Raw genomic sequence first — 21,064 nt, 5'->3', positions numbered from 1 at the left:
GGGGCACTGAGGAGGGCTGGGTCCCCCGCTCTCGTCAGGGTATGAGGGTTTGTGTCTGGAGGGGACGGTTGTCAGGACACAGCCACCAGGGCGTGGCATGGCAAAGGCTCCCACTGGCAACATGGAATGTCTACACCCTTTCTCCTGAGAGTCTTTAGCTGCTGTGGAAACTGCAAGGACGATGTCTTGGTGGCTTCTCACTGATCGGTGGCCAGGGACGTGGGCCGCTGTGATGGTTAATTTTATGTGTCAACTTGACTGGGCCACAGGGCGCCCCATCAATTGGTTAAACATTATTCTGATGTGTCTGCAAGGGCATATTTGGATGAGAGTGCTACCAAAGGCGAGTTCGTGTGCCTGCCACACCATGAGGCCAAACAAACTGAAACGTCGGAGTCTGGAGCGGAGAAAGGTTTACTGCAGGGCTTAGCGATGAGGACAGGGTGGCCCAAGAAAACCCCGAACTCCCTGAAGAGTTTCAGCAAAGCATATTTAAAGGCCGGGTAAGGGAGGGGGTCACAAGTTCTGTGACCAGCTTGTGCACAGTCCTCTGATTGGTTGATGCGGAGGGAACAGGGAGTCAACACCATCACCTTTTAGGAGCCAGAAGGTCTGGGGGCCACGTGCTCTCCATCATCAAGTAGTTAATTTCTTCCCTTTGGTGGTGGTTTTTAGCATCTGAAAAACTCAGGAAATACACCTGAGATACTATGATCTGGGAGATTCAGAGGATATGGGGGAGGAGGGTCTGACCCAGAAGGCCCCACAGGGTCCTGCTTGGTTATAAGAGTAGCATTTGCATAGGTGGGCTTGGTAGAGCAGACGGCTCTACCCAGTGAGGGTGGGTCTCATCCAGTCCACTGAAGGCCTGACTAAAACCAGAAGGCTGACCTTTCTGCTAATAAGAAGCAAGGCCTGGCTGACTGCTTTAAGCTGGGTCTTGAGCTTTTTCCTGCCTTTGGAATCAGACTGAAACATCAGCTCTTCCTGGGTCTTGGGCCCGCTGGCCTTTTGGAAGGGCTACGCTGGCAGCTCTCCTGGGCCTCCAGCTTGCCGACCACAGACCTTGGGGGTTGGCCGCCTTCATAATCATGTGAACCAACTCCTTATAATAAATCAGTCTCCTTCTCTCTCTCTCTATGTACACACACACACACACACACACACACACACACACGCACACATCCTATGGGTTCCTTTTTCCGGAGGATCCTAATATGGCTGCCTTGGTACTGACTGATTCCCTCTTTTCTCTCTTTCCAGTCTCCCCAAAAAACGAACCCTCCTGCTCTTCCGTTTGACCCCACTGTTTCCGAATTCACTGTATAATAAACCTCAGATGGCCAAGTTCTTTTGTCACTAGAACCAACTCATAACCCCAGGTTTCAGTGTATTTTTTACAATACCTACACATTGCAAAGATGGAACAAAGCTACAGGCCACCTTGAAGTGCACAGCTTTGCTCCCAGACCTCCTCCAGAGGTACTTTGGACCTGGCTGAGCCCATCCTGGGTGCTAAGTCCCTGCCTGCTCCACTCCAGGTTCGCTCTAGGAAGTCCTGCCCGATGTCAGCTTTGCCAGATTTAGACTGTCCTTCTGGCTAGGTGGGGGGTGATTCTCAGCTCCTCGCAGGACTTGTCTGTGGGTGTCTGCATGTGGCTCAGACAGCTCTGTGCCAGGCTTCTCCACAGCACTGCACAGTGTGCCCACCAGCCACGGGCCCTGGCTTAGGGCAAGTTAGCCTTCCTTTCCTCACTTGTTAAGACCTGATGGCTCCCCAAAGATGTTCACATCCTAATCCTCAGAACTCATGACCAAGTGCGTTATACGGCAAAGGGGGATCAAGGTTGTAGATGGAATTAAATTTGCTAATAAGTTGACTTTCAAAAGCGGGGTTGTCCTGGATTATGCTTGGGCCCAGTGTCATCACAAAGGCCTTCACCTTTAACTGTGGATGCTGGAAACAGAAGAGAAAGAGATGTGAAGATGTCAGAGTGATGTGATGTGGGGAGGATGGAGCCTGAAGTTGCTGGCTTTGAGGAAGGGAGAAGGAGCCACAAGCCAAGGAACGTGGGTGGCCTGTAGAAGATGGAAAAGGCAAAGAAATGAAGGTTCTTCTCTGGAGCCTCCAGAAGCCACAGAGCCCTGCTGACACCTTGATTCTAGTCCAGAGAGACCCATTTTTCAACTTCCGATCTCGAGCACTGTATGATAATACATTTGCGTTGTTTTCAGCCAGTACCCCTGTGGTGATTTGTTACAGCAGTGAAAGGAAACTGCTACACAAACCCCCTTCTGAAAGGGTTCTCCTTGGGGGCTGCCGACCTCAGGGGCCATGGCCCAGTCCTTGTGCATGACTCACTCTGACGGCTGCAGCCCGCATTTCCTTCCTGGTGGGAGTCTCCTTTCTCAGTGGGAAGGCCCACCAATCTTCTGTTTTCTTTCTTGCCTGAGGGATTCTGTTTCTTTTTCTTTTCTTTCTGTTTTCTTTCACTGAAGTATAGTCAATTACAAAATGTCAATTTCTGGTGCACAGCACAGTGTCCCAGTTTTGCATATACATACATATATTCGTTTTCGTATTTTTTCCATTAATTACAATATGTTGAGTATAGTTCCCTGTGCTATACAAGAGAAACTTTTTTAAAAAAATCTACTTTTATATATAGTGGCTAACATTTGTAAATATCAAACTCCCAAATTTATCCCCTCCCACCCTCTTTCCCCAATAACCATAAGATTGTTTACTAAGTCTGAGAGTCTCTGTTTTGTAGATGAGTTCACAGTGTCTTTTTTTTTTTTTTTAGATTCCACACATGAGAGATATCATATGGTGTTTTTCTTTCTTTTTCTGGCTTACTTCACTTAGAATGGCCATCTCTAGGTCCATCTGTATTGCTGCAAATGACATTTTTTAAATTAATTTTTATGGCAGAGTAGTGTTCCAGTATAAATATACTACATCTTCTTTAGAGGGATTCTGTTTCTGAGCTTTGTGTGCCTCACAGGTGAGCCACAGAGAGAGCCCTGTGCTCCGAAGGGCCCCTCACTTGGAGTTTATCGCCCTGCAGTTTCTGCCTTGAAATTCTTAAGAATTTTATCTTTGAAGTTGGGCTTTCATTCTAAATCCAATGGAACAATGGAGCACTTGCTGGCTCCTCCAGGGTTCTGTCTCTGCCCTCTCCCACCTCCCAGGGGTGGGTCCCTGGTCACACACTCATCTACCCACTGTACCCACTGTGTCCTCTCCACCCGCAGCAGGGGCCTGGGTGCTGGTTCCGGGAGGGACGCAGCTGGGCGTGTGACCGCACAGCGCCTTGGGGTGGCATGGTGGTGCTGTCTGCCTGCCTGGCTGGCAGCACCTTGGCTAGTTTGGTGGCGGCCAGGGACAGTTGGTGAGTGGCTCACATGGCCCTGATCCAAGCATCCGAAGGCTGCGATGCCCTAGGGGTCACCTGTCTGTGGGGTGAGGCTGGCGGGCCTGCATCCAGTGGACCTTCCTGCTCCTAGCCAGGGCCGGCCCCTCTACCCACTGGCAGGCGGAGAAAAGCTGGCAGTTGGAGTCACATGGAGCTCCACGTGGAGCAGCAGGCAGGGCCCTGCCCCTGTGAAAGTCCACTCTGGCGCAGCACATTCAATGACAAATAAAAACCGCCACCTCAGGGTGAGAGAGACCCTGGGAGAAGGGAAAGCACCTTGTATTTTAGTTCCCTTAGTGACACTTTCATCCCGCTTTCCAAGCCAGGGGCCCCATGGTTTCATCTGGCTTGGAGCCGGTCCTGACCCTAAGCCCAGGGGACAGATCGTCCCTGTGCCCAGGGGACCGTGACTGCATCTCAGCTTCTTTGCACACCCCCGTCCCTGGCCCCAGCTTCTCTTTCATGATTCCTTCGTTAGAGTGATGGCTGGTACTGCAGGTCCATGAGGAACGAAGTCTTCATGCGTCAGTAACAGTAACGGATATTCCCAGAGCAGGAGGCCTGGTCCGGTGAAAAGACTGACATGAGGAAAAACCAGTTCGGGATGAATGCGGGCCAGTGAGTCAGCGGGGGTGACGCTGGTGAGTCTTACAGGAAAAACAGACTTCAGAAAATAGTGATCTGGCAAGGTGGAGTCAGCTAGCTGGTCAGTCTTGATTGCTGTTTGGAAATAGCTGAATCCAATTTGAATCTTTAATTTGAGCCGGAGTATTATATATTCTGTTTTGAATCTAATCAGGGCATGGGCAGGGTTAGTGGAGTAACAAAGTTGTAAACTGCTGGTGGTTAGGCGTCTAGGCAGTGTCCTCCCAACCCCTTTTCTGTCCCTTTTTGAGTCCCCTGTGAGTGACACGAGGAGTCACACAGAGACCTCAGCGGTCACTGGGCCGGGGGGCAGCTGGCTCACTCCGGGGGCCAAGGGTTCCTTCCCTTTCCTGAGTCTCCACTGAATAGAGGGGATGGGGCGAAGCCATGGCCCCCGCGCTGGCCCGCCATGTAGGTGTGCAGGTGGGGACACAAGATGCACCAGGACCGGCTCTGGGTGGGTGGTGGGAGCAGCGGCCCGGGCGGAAGCCCTGTCTGCGCAAGTCAGCACTTGCGAAGCTCGCGGGTCAGGTTTCATTTGGCCTGTGAAGCAGGGAGGCTACCGCTGCGCTTTCTTCCTTTTAAAGAACCTGGAAGAGAAGAAATGTGTGCAGGGAGGGAGTTTTGATGTATAGAAGGACAGGAGAGTCCTGGCTGCTGGCCTGACCCCCGCCCCCGGCTAATCAGACTAGTTCACGCGTGTGAACTTCACACGGACTTCACACTTTACACGGACGAGGTGTGCTGTGCTTTGGCGCTGGTCCTGAAGTTCACGGCGGCCCTCCCCTTGGGGGCGGCTGTTGTCTAGGACAGGACAGTGGGGGCTGTGAGGTCCCCAGCCAGCCGGGCTTCTGGGAACAGGGCGCAGCCCGCAGGACTTTCTGATACAAGAGTCGAGGAATTTGGATTCAGCCCCGTTACCTTGGCTGCTTGTCTGGATCGCTGAGTCAGGCAGGCACGGTGACTGCCTTCTTGCTGTGGTTCCCGTCAATTGTCCGGTACCGGCTCCCCTGCCCCGGCCCGGGCCTGCTGGAGCGCTGGGCACCCCCCAGGTGTCCGCGCCTGTCGCGGCATCCCTGCGGCCTGGAAGCTCCCCGTCCTGAGGCCATCTGCCCACAGTCCTAGCACAAGCATGACCTCAGAGAGGACGCGAGGGGTGGAGTGGGTTGGATTTTGAGAGGGAGGCCTACGCAGAAGGGGAAAGGTAAATCAAAGTGCTGCTCTTGCCTGGGTCGGCCCGAGAGCCACCTTGACTGACAACCAGGGTGTCTTCGCAGGATTCCGAAAGGGAAGGGGTGGGCCTGCGGGGTAGTAACGCTGCCCCAGGGCAACATTTTCAGTATTGTCTTCTGCTTTCTAGGGGAGCTGTTCCTTCCATACATCTGCCCTTTCTGACCCAGCTGCTAGCGCAACAGGCCCCCATAGAATAAATAACCCACTCTCCCTCCGTGGAGGAAATGGCCCTGAGGATGAGAGAAAGCGTGTACTTGTGGGACTGGACGCAATGTCAGAGCCAGGTTAGAGCTCAGAGCTGCACCGTCCAATCAATTAACTATTAATTTAACTATTAATTAATTAACTTCATTAAAGCTTAGGTCCTCTGTTGCACTAGCCACCTATCAAAGTCTCATGTGGCAAGCAGTTACTGTGGACACTTCCCTCACCTGGAAAGTGCAGGTGGATGGCTTCTTTCTGGGTTGGGAAACAGAGGCACAGTGGACCCGGGCTTGGACCACAGGCTCAGTGCCCTGATCAGTTCATCATTCAAAGTCTCCAGCAGACGAGGATTCAGGCCACACATTCAGCAGCAAGAAGAGGGCTGTCGTGAATGAGTTCCCCATGGTTTTGGAAGAGAAGGATTGCTTAAGTCCTTGAGATGATTGCGTGGTTTTTCTGAAAGCAGATGGAAAGGGGGAACTGTTTGCTTTTAATTAGTCTTTTTTTTTTTTTTTTTTGAGGACAGCCTGGGGCCAGAGAGCAGGCTCAGATGTCTCCGCGTCTGGGCCTGCGGAGGGGCTGGTCAGAGGATCTGAGCCCGGATAAGGCGGGGACTTTGACATGCACTGACTGTCACTTGGCATGCAAGGTCCCACCGTCTTGCCTGTCGTGTCTGCTCTGTGCTGACCCCTCCTAATTCTCCCAGTCACCCAAACACCCGCTGCCCCTCCCTGGCTGGTGCAGGTGCTCCCCCAACTAGGGGGCCATGCCTTCCTGTGGTACCCCCGCCTCTCCTGCTGAACCCTGGCTTTGTTGGGGGCTCCCCCTGCCTGATCCTCTGAAGTTGGCACAGCCATCTGTCTGAGGAGTAGATCTGAGCTCCCTGCCCAGCCTTCCCAGAGTTTGTCCCTGGCCGTTAGGATCTCAGAGAATCAGTGGTAGTAAATTGCTGAAATGCTGGAATAGCCAGAACAAGGGAGGGAGGCACAGCTCTCCCTGCCTGCTGTGGCCAGCTTCCATCTTGGCACCGGCAGTGCAGGGACAAATAAGACCCTCCCTGCTCTCAAGGACTTCCTCTCCTGACAAAAGAGACAGAGGAGCAGAGATTTCAGCTCACTCCGGTGGCCACGGGTACAAACCATTCACTCCCTCCTCTCCGCAGCTGGTGCCTTCTGAGCTCCCACAGTGCTACCCACCTCCAGGTGAGGGCCTGGGACTTCCATTTTCAGTAGGAACTGCTTCCTTCTAAGAGCTTGCATCTAAGAGGGGAGCAGACAGTATCCAAGCAATTACTGCCCTGGTCCATGACCGGGGCAAGCACCGGCGCTACGTACGAACAGTGAGATGCTCAGATGTGCCCAAGACACAGTGATGGCTCAGAGGGAGATCTGCCTTGCGAGAGTGCCAGGAAAGCTTCCCAAGGAGGCAGGGGCAAGACCACAGTCCTGAAGGATAAAGAGAGGTTCTCCAGGCAGACAGCTTTAGAAGGAATAGCACACACAAAGGCAAGGAGGGAGAACCAGCATGAAAGATGTTTGGGTGGGTGCATTGGGGGTACATTTGGAGGAGTAGGAAGGTGCCAGATTGTGGGCTGAATGTTTGTGTCCCTCCAAATTCATATATTGAAGCCCTAACCCCCAGTGTATTTGGAGGTGGTACTTTGGGGAGGTAATAAGGCTTAGATGAGATCACGAGGGTGGGGCCCATATGATGGGATTAGTGGCTTTTTAAAAATTCGTATGTATATTTTTATTGAAGTATAACCAGTTTACAATGTTGTATCAGTTTGTGGTGTACAGCATAATGCTTCAGTCATACATGAATATACATATATTCTTTTTCATATTAAAGGACCAGGATTAATGGCTTTTTAAGAAGAGGAAAAGATATCCATTCTCTCTAGCATGTGAAGATGCAGGGTGAAGACAGCCCTTTTTTAAAAACATTGAAGTATAGTCAGTTTACAGTGTGTCCATTTCTGGTGTACAGTATCATGTTTCAGTCATACATATACATACATATATTTCTTTTCATATTCTTTTTCATTATAGGTTACTATAAGATATCAGTATAAGTTCCCTGTGCTCTACAGAAGAATCTTGTTGTTTATTTTATATATAGTAGTTAGTATTTGCAAATCTCAAACTCCCAATTTATCTCTTCCCACCTCCTGTCCACCCTCCCACCCCAGTACCGATAGGTTTGTTTACTGTAAGACAGTCATTTTTGAGCCAGGAAGAGGTCTTACCAAGAAACTGACTATATACTTCAATTAAAAAAAAATAAGAACCGAATCTGCCTGCACCTTGATTTTGGACTTCCAGCCTCCAGAACTGTGTCTGTTGTTAAGCCCCCAGCCTGTGGTGTTTTGTTCTGGCAGCCTGAGCAGCCTGAGACTGAGACACGTGGCTCTGCCGAGGACTTTAATTCGACTCAGGAGACACTGAGAGGTTTCAGGCATGAGACTAGCTCTGTGGAACGTGCACTTGCAACCACGCAAAAGATGGCCTGGTGAAGGAGGGAGAGGTTCCTGCCAAGGAGCTGTGTCTGGAGCCCAGGAGAGCCTGCTCGGCTGGTCAAGGAGCTGAGGACACTTGGACAGCGAGCCCTCCAGGAGCCCAGGCCCTGCCACGGGGCACTGCCGGGACTGGTGGTGAGGGCGAGAGGGTGCACAGGGATGTCAGGAGGCTTGCCCAGGACTGGTGCGTGAGTAATAGTCCAGGGGACACTGGAGGCCATGGTGATGAGTCCCACATCCACGCGTCAGGAGCCTGGCTTCGGAAGCAGGGGGCACTTCACTGTAATCAGTGTCACTTCTATGGAACGTCTACTCGTTCAATGAGTCTTTCCCCTCCTTCTCTCACTGTTCTCTAATCTCTGGGGTGGAGGACTGAGTTGCTCACATTCCCCGGCCCATTCACACCCCTGAGACCACCCCTTTCATTCCTACTTCCTGCTCCCACAGGCAGGCGCCCTTCCTTTGCACGTGGTTTGTGAAATATATACATTTTGTTTTGGATGCACTGACAGCTGGTGCCACTGAGCTCTCCAGAGCTCACCCACTTCTTGCCTTGCACTGCCTGCCCCGGTGGCTCAGTGCTTCCCGTCCACGCCGATTCCACCGTCCCTGTCCCCTGGGCCTGCGGCTGGTGCTGTGGGAGCCTCCTCCGGGGTGCATGGTCCTTCTGGGCACAGACACAGGAGTGGAGAGGCTCCGTGGTGGTCTCCACCCCCCTGCAGCGCAGACTCCACTCCATCCACCTTCTCACCCCACCTGCCCATCTGATGACAAGTGCGGTGTGGACATGCTTCACTGAGTGTTGGATATTTTTCTAATAACTAGTGAGTCTGAACCCTTAGCATATGCTGGTGATAGTTTTGTGTTTTTTTTTTTCTGTATGTTATTTGTTCATTGGGGGTTCCTGTCTCTTTTTGTTTATTCAAACTTACAGGGGACTTTGCATATTCTAGATATCCATTCTTTGCCAATTTCAGCCATTAAAAAATTAAATCTTAATCTGGCATTCATCTCTTAACTTTGTACTTGGTGTCTTTTGTTACACAGAAGTTTTAATTTTCATGCAATTAAATTAACTTTCTTTTTTGCCTTATGGTTTCTACTCTTAAAGTTTTATTTCAGAAGTCTTTCCTCACAGGTAGGTAACAAAGCTACCTTTACATCTAACTTTGTAGGTTCCCAATAAACTTTACAGTTTTACTGTTTTCAAGAGGGTCTTTAATCCATGGGGAATCCAGTCATCATCACGGCCTACAATCATGAAGTGCTTACCATGTTTCAGGCATTGTTTTAAATGCTTTTAACTATTTTTGGTTAAATTTTATGTTTTAATTTTTCTATGGAGGTATAGTTGATGTACAATAGCATGTAAGTTTCAGATGTACAACACAGTGATTCACGATTTTTTAAAGGTTATACTCCTTGTATAGTTAGTATAAAATACTGGCTGTATTCCCCGTGTTGTACCATACTTCCTTGTAGCTTGTTTATTTTATACACAGTGCAGTTTGTACCTCTTAATCACCTACCTCCTTACCTCTTTCCTACCCACCTTGGTAAACACGAGTTTGTCCTCTGTATCTGTGAGTCTGCTTCTGTTTTGTTATCTTCACCAGCTTATTTTTTTAGATTCCACATATAAGTGATATTATACAGTATTTGCCTTTCTCTGACTTACTTCTCTTAGTGAATACTCTCTCATAATACTCTTCAAGTTCATCCATGTTGTTGCAAATGGCAAGATTTATTTTCAGTTGCCAAGATATGGAAGAAACTTAAGTGTCCAAAACAAATGAATGGATAAAGAAGATATGAGGTAGATACACACACACACACACACACACACACACACACACACACACAGAGTGGACTACTACTCAGTCATAAATGCTTTAAACTATTAATTCTCTCAATTTCACAGCATGAGGGAGAGATGACCTTCACCGTCTCTCCGTCCTGCAGCTGAGGAGGTGAGGGCTGGGATGCTGGGCAACCTCCCCCGGCCCCACTGCTGTAACACACTCTTGTAAACAGTACCGTCTTTCCTGAAGGGCGCAGCGCCCACCCTGTACCGCCCTGTGCTTGGTCCTGGGCAGCAGGACGCGCCCCATGCCGTGTGCCCCGGCAGAGCGCTGGGGATGGGCAGCTGTCAAGCACTCAAGCCAGCAGAGCAGTACGGATTCACAGACTGACGCAGCCCACGGGGAAGACCGCAGATGTGTATCAAGGCTGACCCTGTCTGGGAGGCTGGGGAAAGCTTTCTTAAATGAGGCTGAGCTGCAATCCAGCAGATCAAGGGAAGGTAACTATGCCAGGGGCAGAGTGGGCAGTTGGGAGGGCAAAGAACCTTCTAGAAGGTAGGAACCATGTCTACAAAAGCCCCAAGGTGGAAGCAGCATACACATTTGGTGAGGGCTGCAGGGCCTGAAGGCTTACTGAGGAGTCTGGGCTTTATTCTAGAAGTAAGGGAGGTCTCTGACTATGTGATGAGCCCACACGCAGAGCAGAAGTTCAGGTGAGGGAAGACAGTGGTGTGGGCTCAAGATAAGCCTCTGGAGCTGCGTATCTGGTATCTGGCGTGGCTGGTCCACTGGGGGGTCCAAGCAATGGCTGTGTGACTGGCAGGGGAGCTCTCCTTGTCCAAGGAGGGCACGCACATCCTCCCCAGGCTGAGCTTGGGGAAGCGAACTCAGGCCAGCCTAGCAGTGTGAGGCTAGCAGTGTGAGGGAGTAGTGTTCAGACTGTATTCAGCCCTGCCAGGTGCCCGGCAGTGTCTCCTGTGTCTCAGCCTCAGCTGGTAACACTGCTGGGCCTTGGCGTGGGGGTGGGGCTGGCGCACAGGGGAGTCACCTGCCTTGGGAGAAAGGGAAGTGGGTCTGGAATCTCAGCAGACTGTATTCCAGTCATATCCCAGATCTTTATACTATTCTTGACAACTTAAAAGCAAACCCAGAGTTTAGATTTAGGGATAAAACCCAAACAAACCCCTAAGTGCTCTGTGGAGATGGTGAGCTGGTAAAGGACTGACTTCAGAGCAAGGTCCCTTAAAAATTCTGAGATCTGCAACTGCTTTTTGTTGATTTGTTTGATTGGCTGGGTTTTTTGTTGTTTTGGAGGGGGGGTGGTTTTGGTAACACCAAGTACTCAGTATGTGCCAGACACGGCTAAGAGCTTTTCCCACGTTGTCATTAGTTCTCAGAACCTACTCTAAAGGAGTTTCACCATAATTTAACTTAACTTAGTTTCTGTTTTAATGATTGAGACACTGAGGCTCAGAGGTAATGACACTTGTTTCCTGCCCATCTCACAGGGCTGTGAGGGGAGGGGAGGAGACAGGGCCTCTGCCACCTCAGATAAAGCTCTTAGGTCCCAAGGTGGCCAGTAGGGCAGATGTCCCTGAGCAGAGCAGGTGGTGGGATGCTCTCAGCCAAAGGCCACTTCCATGGCAGGTGCTGGGAAGCCTCTGGAGGAAGAGGTTGCTCAGGGCTCCGGATCTAAGGCAGGAGGGCAGAGAGCGGAGTTGCCCCAAAAGGCCAGGGAGGATTTTGCTCAGTGCTGTCCATGGCCCCGCTTTGGGTTTATGTGCCGAGAGATTCCCCTTTCCCCAACCCCGGACTTGACAGCCAGGAGGCCGGGATGCTCGCCCCCACTGCAGGGGGGTCTGCAGGGCAGGGGTGGGGGCCACATAGGCTCGGAATGGAGGGCCCTTCTCTTCATCCTCCCCTTGCAAATGCCAATGGGCACTTCAGAAAAACATCAAGATGAGAAGAGTGTTAACATTTGCAACGTTCCCTCAGCAAACACTCTCTGTGACTTCTGCAGGGACGAGGTGGAGAGAAACAGTGAGATCTCCCCTCACCTCACTTCAAAGTGGGCAGGAACCAAGGCCCCCAGGTCTGAGGGCCTTGCCCTACTCCATGCACCGCATCACTCCCAGGCCTCCCGCTCTCCCCGCCAGGGAGCCAGAGGGAAGTGCCGTGGATGACAGTGAAAACAGACACGTTTCAAAATAGTTTCCAGTGACTCTTCTCCCCCTGGGAGTCTCCGCGGTGAAGGGAACCCCGAGTGCAGGCCGAGGTGAGCTCAGGTTCACATGGCTCTGGGGCCGTCACCCACCTCTGCTCATCACCCGCCACTGCTTCGGGCCAGGGGGCCATGGATGCTGAGGCCCTGTGACTTCCCACCTCTGCCAGCCCATGTAGCCCCCATGGGCCATCACTTTGGTACAGGTGTCCCTTAAAGGAAAGGAAAGGGGATCCCATCTTCGTAGTAAAAACAACCTTTTCATGGGTTCACGAGAACAATCTCTAACCCAAACTGGTGTTGGTAGGGAACTTCACAAAGGAAAAGGAAAGGGAGGAGAGGATGCAAAGTCGGGGCAGATGGCCCCCGCCCCTCTGGGAGCCCCGTGAGGACACCTGGGCCCAGGCCGCTCCCCGCCCCCCACCCTAGGTGTTTACATTCCCCGGGCGCTGAAATCGTGACAGATTATTTTGCCTGTGGGGTCTCAACAACATTTTGTAGGTGGTCTTGTAAAGGAAAGCAAATATTTGAGGCTTTCTCCTTCCCTCTCCCTGATTGTTTATGTGGGGAGAGAGGTACCAGTTGCTCCTGATAAGAGTGAGCAGCAGGCGGGCGGGCAGCCGTCCAGCACGTGCTATCGGGGCCGGGCCCGCAGCCCTGACCCGCTGGCCGCCAGCACGCTGGACTCACTGTCCCCGGGGAGGGCCCCCACCCAGGAGGGCCCCGGCCCCCCCGCCAGCGGGGAAAAAACCCAAAGTCGACACTTCCAGGCCAGGATCTTTGGGGGAAGCATCTATAAAATCATGTATGGCCCCGATGCCTTTATAGACACCTGCTTAGAGAATCAGATTTAACAGTGAATGTGTACACTCTGCCTGTCTAAGGGTGCTTATGGGATCAAATGCACGTGGTTCTGGATATTTGTATTCTATACACCGTGAAAAATAAAAGCTGACCGTCTATAGGGCCCGTGTTGTAAGTTTCCCTATATGTGGCCAGCATCACAGAAAATATCTATCAACTACTTATGAGGGTTCAGTTAGTTACTGTACAAGGCACATGGCCCTTTACAGGAATTTATGATCCAGGGAAAACAATGTTACGTGCAAGGAGATGAAAGCTGCAACGTCTGTAGTAATAACTGAGACTTGAGTATGGTTTTACAAAGTACAAAGTCCTCTCACAACTTTGCGTCTTCTGCTCGCCATGAATCTTGTGAAGGCTGAGTGTCCTGCTCCGGGGCACACAGTTGCTACGCCCCAAAGTGAGGGGCTTTGCTCTGTCCTGCTGTGCACTGATGTCTACGGGCACGGACGGGGGAGTGTGGCGGCAGAGGCCTTGCTGTGAGTTACTGGGGCTTCCGGGTGTGAGGATGGGAGGGGACGGAGAACAGTCACCAGGCGGGCGTAGACTGTGCCAGCGTAGCACAGTTTGCCTCGAGGCCGATGCCCGACAAGCAGGGGCCAAAGTCTACCCGAGAGTGTGGTTTCTGCGGCAGGGCGATGCCGGGCGGTTCCTGGTGGGGCGGTCCCCGGTGGGTGCGGTGGAGGAGAGCCTGGCGGGAGGTGGGCAGAGGTACCCACAACCTTACAGGCCAGGCCAGGACACCGGGGGGGACCTTACTCACGTGCCCTTCCCCAGAGCCTTGACAACCCCAGTCCCACTGCTGAGGGGACAGATGAACAGAGTGGTCAAAACCACATTTGAGGCCACATAGCTAGTAAGTCAGAGCTGGACTCCAACCCCTCTGCCTCCTCTGAGGCCGGAGTGCCCAGTTACTTCGCAGCTGTCTCCATGGTCCAGGGAAGGGCTGTGGGCCTGGACAGGAGGACAGAAGTGAGCTCAGAGGTGAGGGGCAGAAGCAGGAACTGAAGCCTGAGATCTCTGAGGCTGACATTCAGGTATAGTGAGACTCTCACACTGGCAAATGACTTTAAAACCTGTCAAAATGGCAATAATGCCCTCCTGTAAGAAACATGAAAAGAAAGGATTTGAGTCTCAGCAGTGTCACCTACCTTAGTTCTCTTCAGTGATCCTCAGTCTCCTCATGTGTAAAATGGGACAACAAAACTTTTTCTTATGGTATTATAAACATCAAATCAGATAATGTCTCTTAAAGTCTCTGTAGACCACAAACTGTTAAACAGGTGTAGTTTTCTTAACACTGGGAATTCCACTCTAATATTTGATACAACTTAAACGTTTCACAGTTAAAAAGAGACTTATGGGACCACCACATGCAGATCGGGATGACTACCATCAAAAAGCAGAAAGTGACAAGTGTTGGCAGGACGAGGAGAGACTGAAGCTTCGGTGCTTCACTGGTGGGAAAGTAAAATGGTGCAGCCACTTTGGAAAACAGTATGGTGAGTCTTCAGAAAATTAAACATAGAATTATCACATGATCCAGCAATACCATTTCTGGGTGTGTACCCAAAAGAATTGAAAATGGGGTCTAGAGATATTTGTATACCCTTTTTTTTCTTAAATTGAAGTACAGTCAGTTACAGTGTGTCAATTTCTGGTGCACAGCACAATGTCCCAGCCATGCATATACATACATATATTTGTTTTCATATTTTCTTCATTAAAGGTTATTAAAAGATATTGAACATAGTTACCTGTACTATATAGCAGAAACATTTTTAAAATCTATGTTATATATAATAGCTAACATTTATAAATCTCAAACTCCCAAATTTATTCCTTCCCACCCCCTTTCCCCAGTAACCATAAGATTGTTTACAATGTCTGCGAGTCTGTTTCTGTTTTGTAGATGAGTTCAGTGTCCTTTACTCTTTTTTCTTTTTAAGATTATACATATAAGTGATATCTTATGGTATTTTTCTTTCTCTTTCTGGCTTAACTTCACTTAGAATGACAATCTCTAGGTCCACCCATGTTGCTGCAATTGGCATTATTTTATTCTTTTTTATGGCTGAGTGGTATTCCATTGTATAAATATACCACAGCTTCTTTATCGAGTCATCTGTTGGACATTTAGGTTGCTTCCATGTCTTGGCTCTTGTAAATAGTGCTGCTATGAACATTGGGGTGCATGTGTCTTTTCGAGTTAGAGTTTCCTCCAGGTATACACCCAATGTTCATAGTAGTATTATTCACAGTAGCCAAAAGATGGAAGCAAGCTGAGTGTCTATCGATGGATTAGTAGACAAACAAAATGTGGCGTATCCATATAATGGAATATTATTCAGCCTTAAACAGGAAGGAAATTCTGACATGTGCTGCAGCATGGATGAACCCAGAGGACATTATGCTGAGTGAAATAAGCCAGTCACAAAAGGACATGTGCCATGTGATTGCACTTACCGGAGGTGCCTAGAGGAGTCACATTCACAGAGACGGAAAGTGGAATGGTGGTTGCCAGGAACTGGGGGAGGGGCAAGTGAGGAGCTTTTGTTAAATGGGGACAGAGCTTCAATTTTACAAGATGAAAAGAGATCTGGAGATGCCTAGTGGTGATGGTTGCACAACACGTGCATGTCCTTAATACCACTGACCCGCACACAAAAAGGGTTAAGATGGTAAATTTTACATTATGTGTGTTTTATCACAATTAAAAAAAAAAAAAAAAGAGGCAGATGGGAGCCACCAGAAGGCTTGCAGAGCAGAGGCCACCAAGAAACCCTTCCCTGCACTTCCTTGCCGCCCTGGGCTTGGGAGTGGCCATGCTGTTGGGGACCCTGCTGATTCTCCATATCCTTTTCTGTGATGGGTTTGCATCGTGGAGACTGCCACCCACCCTGAGAATCGAGCCCCGAGCAGGTGCACCTTGCTCCTGGCAGAGCCTCTAGTTTAACTGCGGGGCTGTTCCCACACCTGCGTGTGCAGCTTTTGAAATCACAGAGCCTAAAATAAATGTTTAGAGCTTTATTGCTTCCCTTTTATTCTGGGAATGGCCACTGTGTGAAGCTTTCAGGGATTTACTGGAACTTTTCAGAAATAGCCATATTTTGTGCCCTTTTAAAGAATACTTTGTGTATAGAAGGTCACAAACAGGGGTTGGGGACAGAAATCTGCTTTATGTGCATCTATTTCAGGCTCAGACTGGGGCCCTCTGTGGCATTTAGGAGGATGGGAGAGGGTTCAGGGGGCCCCCCAGGGGTCTTCCCACAGGAGGAAGGCCCAGGAAACCAAGCCACAGCCCCCAGGCCCTGGATGCAGTGGTGGGGGGATCCCAGGGCATCTGGGTTCTGGAACCGGCCAGGAAGATGGGCTGAGAGGATGGCTATTTAAAGATGCTCTTGGAGGCTCCCCTGGAGCTGCTCTGAAGCTGGTCTTGACTAGAGGGCTCTGGAAGAACGTGGGGCTCAAGGTCATGTGACTCGGCAGGCCTTGGGTGCGGTGCTCCCCAGGGATGCACGAGGCGCCCTCCGGTCTCCCACCGGCACCCTGCTGTTTGCTGTGCACACCTCAGACACCTCACACACCTCAGCAGCCTCCTCAGCCTCCCCGGGCCTCTGCCTCGGGATTATCACAGGACCAACTGAGGCACTGGCGAGGCCAAGCATTTACAAAGGCATCAGGCAGGCACGTCACCGTCTGGAGTAAACTGACAGCTGGTTGGGGAGCCCCTGAAGGGTGGGGGCCCCTAACAGCCAGTGGAGGGAGAGTCCACCAGAAGCTTTGGCCCTTCTGTGAAGAAATGCCAGCTGCTGTCCCAGTGCAGGGCCCGGCCGGTGGGGGCTGGGGCGATGGGCAGACAGGAGGAGGGCCTCCGGCAAGGTGGCACTCTCCGAGTGGCAGCCTGCCCCCCCCCCCCCCCCCCCCGGCGTCGTTTCTTCCAGCTGCCCCGCCTCCCGCCGTGTCCGCAGCCACCCGCTGCTCCGCGCTCACTCCGGGGGCTAAACCACACGCAGGATCGAGCGCCCTTCCCTGGCCGTTTGCATGGACAATGCCTCTGGTTCCCTTTCTGGAGGGGCGTGCTCGTCTGTGGGCTTCAAAGGGGGGCAGGGGGAGGGGGAGCCCTGGGGGGACGGGAGAGCCGGATGGGGGACGTGGGGGGCCGGAGGAGTCCGGGCGGGAGTGGAGGAGAGTGTCCCTGGATTCCTGGGCTGAGTGTCAAGTTTAGTCCACGTGCAGAGAGCTCTGAGTGTCACGTGGGACACGAGACCACCTGCGTGGGGACAGGAGATGGGGACACAAAAACAACACTCTTGCTCTTAAGAAATTCACCCAGGGAGGCAGAAATGATAGGAATAGAAATAAAGGAATGAATTAATGAATACAGAAGCATAGGGCTTTAGCATGTTCAAATACACTGGCTGATCTCATCTTCACAGCCTTCTGGGGGAGCTCCTGGGGTCTGCGTTTGTGCGCTGGGAACAGTGAGGCTCAGGTTCGCGTGGATGGAGCGTGGGCTGACCAGTCTCACCCTGGAGGTCTTTGCTCCTCTCTGCTCCGTGGGCAAAGGCCGGCTGACCGAGGCCGGACTGCAGTCCTTTGAGGGCTCACCTCCTCCGCACTGGGGGTGGCTGCTGCTGTGGCTGGGCCAGCAGCCGGAACAATTACAGGTGTCCTCTCCGTGGATTACGTTACCCCTCCCGTGATGATGGCTGGTTCCAGGATACAGGAAACGGCAGCTACCAGCTTCCTAAGGCCTGGGTCCGGGAACAGCAGCAGGGCTATGTCGACAATTCTCCAGTGGCCAAGGAGTCCCACAGCCCGTATTCAAGGGGCAGGGGGGAGGAGGGGCTCCTCCTGGCAGTGGGAGAAGTACTGAAAAATACTGGGCTGTTACTGAACTAAACTTGGGTCCGCTCACCCGCACACAGTAAAGCCAATCTACCGACACCAGGGTGTGGTGAAGGAGAGTGCGGGGCACCAAGCGAGGAGGCCAAGGAGCTAGTGCTCAAAAGCCCTGAACACCCTGCTGGGTGCCAGCAAAGCATATATAAAGGCAGGTAAGGGAGGGGGGTCTCAGGGTGTGTGATCAGCTCGTGCACAGCCCTCTGACTGGTTGATGTGGAGGGAACAGGGCGTCAACATTGTCACCCACTAGGTGCCAGAAGGTCTGGGGGCCACATGCTGTCAATCATCAAGTAGTTCATGTCTTCCCCTTGGTGGTGGTTTTAGCATCTGAAAAACTCAAGAAATATACAGGAGATACTATGATCTGGGGTTCTGCGGAGAGGAGCTGCAGCAGAGGATATGGGGAGGGGTCTGCCCTGAGAAGGGCCCATGGGGTCTGGCTCAGTTAACAGGGCTCTGTTTTAAAATTGCCACAGTGATTTCTCTCCCCATCATGGAATCACAGAGTTTACTGCTGGGAAGTCTTCATACACGGCAGGAATCTTGTCTATGCACAGTTGGTGGTCTGCTCTGCATCGCAGAGCCATCCTACAACAAGGACTCTGAGACCTTAGGGACATAAACAAAGACAGGAGAAAGGCCCTTCCACGTGAGGCCCGTAGCCCCCTGCAGGTCCCCGGCAGGCCCACTGAGAGCCGCTGCCACCCCCACCATGACCTTCAGGATGACCCAGGGACAGAGTGGGGGCGCTCTGAGCTGGAAGAGCACATTTCTGCATAAGGGGTACTGCCTTAGAATTTTCTCCCAACTTTTTCATCCTGTCTTCATTGTCACCATCTTCATAGCACTTCTCAGTTTATGTGTGGTTAGCACCTACCACGTGACATTTGTGGTTTGTGTGTGCACACGTATGGGTGTGGGAGAACAGGAACTCCGCCTCCCCCACTGGAGAACACGCCTCACGAGAACTAAGGCTTTGAATGCTCTGCTCATCACGGGTACCCACTCCAGTGTCTGGAGCCCAGGGGCATCTGGTAAATCATCGTGAGGGAGTAAAGGAAGCACCACCGTCATCAATTATCATCTCCTCATGACTCTGTTGACCACCAACCTTCAGCTTTTCTTGAATCTTGTATTTTCTTTTAACCATTCTTTTTCTTGCTAAAAAGAAGTTGCTGAAGTGGTTGGTAAGCAGCTGGGAGCCTGCTTCTCTTTCTCTGCCAAACAAGTGATGCGGCCCTCGCCTGTTCTTGGCTTTGATGGAAAGAAGTGTTGGATTAGCTGTCCTCTCGAAGTTTACTTCTGCTTCCAAAATATTAACACATAAACCCTAGATGATTGCAACTTGGGCTAACTGCGCCAAAAAGGTCCTTTGCAAATTCTGATGACTTGATCGGTTTGTGTTAGTTACAACAGGCTTAAGAATGAGAGAAAACTGTGTTCTTTAAGGGTCTTTGGTTTAGAACCATGACCAAGTAAGGATGTGAATTTCTGAAAACTAGTATGTTAGCGTGTGCTGCACCTTGAAGTGAAGCCATCGCTAAGCTTAAATTATGAGAAAAAAGTGGAAGAAAAGAGAAATTCCATTATGTGTAAGTGAATGAACATTTAGGAAATAGAGGGTCATGCCTAAGACCCTCCCCTCTATGGCGTCTTCAGATTCCCACCACTCACCAGGGACTGTCCCTTTGTCTTCAGAAAGTCTCTTGCCTGTCTTGTCTGTTTCCAGTGACGCCACGTAGCTCCCCGCCTGAGAGCTTACTCAGTTTCCAGTCTCTGCCTGTTCAGTGCACCCTCCACCGCGTGGCCAGGTTAGAAGACGCCTCACTGATGTTGGTGGCCACCTGAAAAGCCCACAGGCACCACAGCCCACGGGCCATGGGAAGCTGCACAGCTCCACGTGGGGCCAACCTTCCTCCCCTCGACCTACTCACCCGGCCATACTGTTCTGCTCTCTTTTTCTTAAAAATCCTTCATGAGCATTCCTGTTCCTCAGTCCTGAGCCACCTCATTTCCTTTGGGATAAAAAAACCCTCCTTCATTTATTTAACAAATATTTATCAGGGTGAATATCGTGTGTGGGAGGCTGACCAAAAAAAAATTATACAGTAGTAAACGTAAACACAAACGACTGCATCCTTCTCCAGGGGTTCAAAATAAAAGCTCCGTGGTTAGAATGAGCTAGTTCCAACACTGAGTGGTTTGGGGCAAGTGACTTAAATCTACTTCTGCCTCAATCTTCCCATGAGTAAAATGGGTTAATAAGAAACGTTGATCGAACATTGCTAAGAACTAGGCACCATTCCAAATGCTGAGGGGTATGACCACATTTCATCATCACAGCCACCTCCTGAGAAGGGTCCTGTGATCCCCATTTTGTGGATGAGGACCCGGAAGGACCAGAGAAGCTACCAGGTTACTCGCTGACAGTCTCGTGACCAGTGAGGGACAAAGCTGGGCTCGCAACTCAGGTGGCCCTGCTCTTCACCACCCCCAGGTGCTGCCCCTTGAGGAGGAAACTCTTACGTGGTTGCTGGGGGCCCAAGGGGACCACTGCATATGAAGACCGTGGAACAGCGCCCAGCCCAGAGTCAATGCCAGGGACCGTGGGCCAGTGCAGTCAGTCTCATGCTCCTTTCAAACACTGTTCAGGTGTGCCTGCTCCCTGAAACTGTCCCTTCTCCCCAGATACGGTGACATCACATCTCCCAGATCCCTTTAGCTCTGATTTTCCCAACTATTTATTTGCGTCTTTGGCCATTTCCTTTTATTCTTGGTTATCTTCTTATGCTCATGCCTTCTCTCTCCATCCAGAATTCAAGCTGCAGGTGTTTAAACATACAATGTATGAATAGAAAATTTGAGACATAATAAGGCCAGCAGGTCAGGAGATGATCACCTTTGAAGAGAGAGCTCGTTACTCACAACCCCTAAAGGAGGGGACAGGCCATGTCCTGGGGGACCAGGGGCACCTGGGGAAGCACCCGACTGGTCAGGAGGCAGAGGGAGGGGGGACACATGGGCACAAGCATTTACTGTGGTTCCCGCAGAAGGAACAGGCAAGACAGGGTCGACAGGCTCGGGACTGGCTGGTCTGAATCACTTCCAGGCTCTGGGGTTCAGAGCTGTCCCTAGCTGTCTGGTACCTGGCCCTGGGTGATGAGGGCAGGGGGATGGTGTGGTTGGGGTGTGGGCTCTGGACTGGCTGGTTTGCATTTGAAAGGCAAGCTGGAGGCTGAGCTGCTTAGCC

The 21,064-nt window shown here is 51.2% G+C and overlaps 1 long non-coding RNA gene across 1 annotated transcript; it reads left to right on the top strand.

The window, feature by feature from the left end:
- The first annotated feature begins 484 nt into the window (after positions 1-484).
- On the top strand, positions 485-18,045 carry LOC116667371. The gene is made up of 3 exons (XR_004324260.1): positions 485-515; positions 1,383-1,388; positions 17,987-18,045. It is a non-coding gene; the product is annotated as an uncharacterized LOC116667371 (long non-coding RNA).
- The last annotated feature ends 3,019 nt before the right edge of the window (positions 18,046-21,064 follow it).

Source organism: Camelus ferus, chromosome 11 (assembly GCF_009834535.1).
Source record: "Camelus ferus isolate YT-003-E chromosome 11, BCGSAC_Cfer_1.0, whole genome shotgun sequence".
Taxonomy (NCBI): Eukaryota; Metazoa; Chordata; class Mammalia; order Artiodactyla; family Camelidae; genus Camelus; species Camelus ferus.
The sequence above is the reverse complement of the archived record's forward strand: the minus strand, read 5'-3'. Positions and strand labels throughout refer to the sequence as shown.